The sequence below is a fragment of the Pteropus medius genome, unplaced genomic scaffold, assembly GCF_902729225.1.
Source record: "Pteropus medius unplaced genomic scaffold, Ma_sr-lr_union100, whole genome shotgun sequence".
NCBI lineage: Eukaryota > Metazoa > Chordata > Mammalia > Chiroptera > Pteropodidae > Pteropus > Pteropus medius.
The window spans coordinates 3,282,143-3,286,197 of NW_024349225.1; the positions used below are offsets into that span (position 1 = coordinate 3,282,143).

The 4,055-nt window shown below is 36.3% G+C and overlaps 1 pseudogene; it reads left to right on the top strand.

Annotated features, from left to right (window-relative positions):
• The first annotated feature begins 457 nt into the window (after nucleotides 1–457).
• On the top strand, nucleotides 458–576 carry LOC120617782 (uncharacterized; annotated as a pseudogene).
• The last annotated feature ends 3,479 nt before the right edge of the window (nucleotides 577–4,055 follow it).

Consider the following 4,055-nt stretch of genomic DNA (forward strand, 5'->3'; position numbering starts at 1 on the left):
GTGCATGAGACAGTTAAATTACCCATTTCACAAGGGAGGATGTGGGGCTCAAAGCAGTTAGTGTCTTCCCCGAGCCGACGTGAGGAGTAAATGAGGTGAGCCACACGAAGGGCTTCGCACATGGCTCAGCGACGGTGGTTGCCGCTGCTGTTGTCGTCTCCCTCATCATTATTGATTCCCTTCTCGAAAGTGTCCTTTTAATACTCTAATCCAGTTGTATACTCATCTCCTGGAACACATCCTTGCTTCTTGTTATGCTCTTCTCCTTTCTCTCTCACAGCCGTCGCTCTATAAGTTTCCTTTCTTTATGGAACTTCCCTTAACTCATTGGAAGTGAGATGTTCAATGTCTGTGAAACAGAAAATGTAACTTGGGTTCTTCGTCTTCACATTCTTAAAATAAAAAGCGCCTTCTCTCTTAATTGAACCCAAGGAAAATACTTCAACACTTAAGCGAAGTCTACAACCATGCTACCCTGAACAAGCCCGATCCTGTCTGATCTCGGAAGCTAAGCAGGATCAGGCCTGGTTAGTACTTGGATGGGAGACTACCTAGGAAGACCAGGTGCTGTACGTGTAAAAATAAAAAAATAAGGGATTGTAAGCTGACAAGGTCCTTGCAATCTATGAAGTCAACCAACGGTTGCCTCGCCTAAAAAAATTAATAATAAAAATAAAATAAATAAAATCATTATCTAAACACTTAAGCTGATCTGTTTTATATGTTGCTTGCTTTATAATTTACCAGAGTCTTCGCTTGGGCAAAGCTGGCAGTTCCCCTGAGTTTTATTATTTATTTCTCTGATTATCCAGATTATACAAAGCTCAAACATTACAGAAGTAATTAATTTTGAAAAGGAAAGTCCTCCTCCCCCCAAAAATCTACCCTCCAGAGATCACCAATATTAATAGAGTATAATAAATCATCTCCATCCTTTTTTCTCCATATATGCTATTACTATTATTATTATTGTTATTAATTTATGCACAAACATACAGGTATCTTATTCTTTTTGATGATTGTTTGGTATTCTGTTGTGGGGAATACACTTAATAAATACACGTAATTCTCATGATTTGCCTCTTAGGAAATGAAGTTTCTATGGAACACACACACACACACACACACACACACACACACACCAGAGAACACACACAATCATGCACAGATGAAACCTTTTACCCCCATAAGTCTGTTACTGTTGCTAGAAACTCTATTATTATTTCTTTGTTATTAATGCCTTATTTCTGGACACATTCTGTTCAAATGCAGGCACCTTAAGACAATAACTCATTAAGCGACTAACACTTAGAGCTTGGTGCCTGGATAGACTGAGAAAAGAGGAACAGAAAAGGAAAATGAAGTGGGCAGAACAGAAACCTTTGCCACTATAGTTGTTTTCTGAGGGGCCGTTTTCGCTGGCACTATATTTTCTCTTTCATATCATCATCTCTAAAACACCAGATGGCACTTTCTACAGTCATCTTTATGCATCACTCAGTAGCCACCTCCGTCCTGCTTTGAGGACATTTTTCTTTGGTGTCACAGTGAGCTGGTAATCCTGGTGAATATGTACTATTTTTTGTAGATGAAAAAATGCTACCTAAACCCTTAAAGCACAGTCTGAGTGTTCACGGTTTGGAAAGAAGCTCTAAAAGGTACCAAGGGATAAACTGAATGCCTTGGTCTCCAGAGCGCTGTTCTCTGCATGAAAGAGCTGCTTTGCTCAAAATCTTAAAAAGGCCAGCTCTACCTGAAAAATTTGAAAAACATTTATTTGTAAAGATATATGCACCCTTATGTTCATGGCAGCATTATTCACAATAGCCAAGACACGGAAACAATCAAAGTGTCCTTCAACTGAAGAATGGATAAAGAATATGTGGTACGTCTATACAATGGAATACTACTCAGCCATAAAGAAGATAAAATATTGCCATTTTTAATAACATTGTTGGATCTTGAGAAGATTGTGCTGAGTTAAATAACTCAAATGCAAAAAGACGAGAACCACATGATTTCACACATAGGTGGGATATAAAACTAAAAGCAACAAATGAACAAACAAACTAATAGACACAAACAACAGAAGGGAAGAGAGGTGGGGGTAAGATGAAGAGAGTAAAGAGGGACATATATATGGTGACAGAGGAGACTAGACTTTGGGTGGTGAGCACACGATGCAATATACAGATGATAGAAAATTGTACACCTGGAACTTATATGTTAGTAACCAATGTTGTATCAATAAGTTTAATTTAAAAAAAATAAATAAAAGCCCAGATCTATTATTCTACACCCCTCGTCTTGGCAAGAGGGTCAAATGGTGGGAATGTCTCTATGCAGAACATAAAGGACACCCTACAAATAAAAGAATCGTCTTAACAAGTTGACAAGAAGATTAAGTGACTGAGTTTGCAGAGCAGGATACCAGAGAGGAAGGCATCACCAGACAAAATGCTCCCCAAACTGGCTGAGCATTTTTGAAATCTGTTGCTGGAGACTAAGTGACAGATGAGTACGGTAAAGTTCAAGAAGGTAAGTGGGGCTATTGTTCCTATTTTCATTAATCCATTTATGTGAAATTATGGAAAAGAAAAAAGTACTGTTTGATAATTATAGAAAGCATATCGATGGCTGTCTGGAGTGAGGGTGTGAGAGAATGACTGCAAAGGAGCATGAGAGAACTTTCTGGAGTGAAGAAAGTGTATCTTAACTGGGAAGGTGGTTATAGTTATATGGGTGGTTACACATTTGTCAAAGCTTATCTGACGGTATTACTTAAAATGAATGCATTTTATTGCATGTAAATTACACCTCAGTAAAGTGTTTTTTATGTTATGTTACTATTATTTTCTCATTATCCTGGACTTGGCTTTGTCGTCCACAACTAGATAGATCAAGGGCTGCATTATAACCTTTTCTACAAAGATAAACACAGATCGTTTCGTTTAACAGCAGCACTTTAAATGTTTATTGATAAAGCCTTTCCTCCTAATTCTATAGACTCTTCACTGTTTCTATATACTTCTCCACAATCGGATTACACACAGCACTTATCTTTCTACCTGACCCCCTGATACGGTAGCTCTTATCCTTAGAATGTGTTCTTACGACTGACCGTCTTTCTCCACATCAGTCAGGGGCATTAATATACTTTTTATCCTCACCAATTAGGCAACATTCTGTATTCAAAAGAAGTGTATGTTTCTTTGTTTGATGGAGAAGCTGGACATGTTTTTTCCCAGGCTTTCTGAATATTTAGAGTCTGCTCTTTGTGTACCAGTTCCATGTGACTTTAACTGAGATTGCCTTAAATTTATCCATTTATTCAGGAAGAATTCTCAGCTTTAACATATTCAATTTCTCATCTGGGAACATGGTATGTCTCTCTCTTCTCAAGCTTACTTATATGTGAGTAGGGAATTTTTCTTTAGTCTTCTTATATATTTTCTTAAGTATCTGGGTTTTTTTCTATTATACCTTGGGGTTGGTTTTTGCTGTTGTGAAGGAAACTGTCGTTTTTATGCCAGTATATTTACTTTGTAATTATTGATTTTTTTGCATATCCTAGTTTTCAGTTATATTATCTGCAAGTTATTATAATAATTTTCATTTTCTCTCCCATGAAATTACATGTTATAAAATGGTTATTTTAAAATTTTGTATTTATTTAAATATGATATTAAAATTTTTACATATATTTAAAATAAATACTATTATTTTATTTGCTTTATAACATTAGCTAGAGTTTCTAAAACAATATTAAAAAAAAGTAGTAATCTCCTTGTCTTGTCTCTGCCTATAATTGCAATCAACGGCTACAGTGTTTACCATTAAATAAATGTTGGTTATTGGTTTGGAGTATACTTTTCTTACCAAAACAACCTGATGGCTTACAAAGCCATTTTATTAGGAATTAATGTTTTAGAACTATTGTCAGCACTGAGACAGATAACATCACCCTGTACTTAAATTGTTCTTGTGCCTTCCCATCACACTGAGAAGAAAATCCCCAATTCCTCAACACAGTCTATAAAACCTAAAGTGTTCTA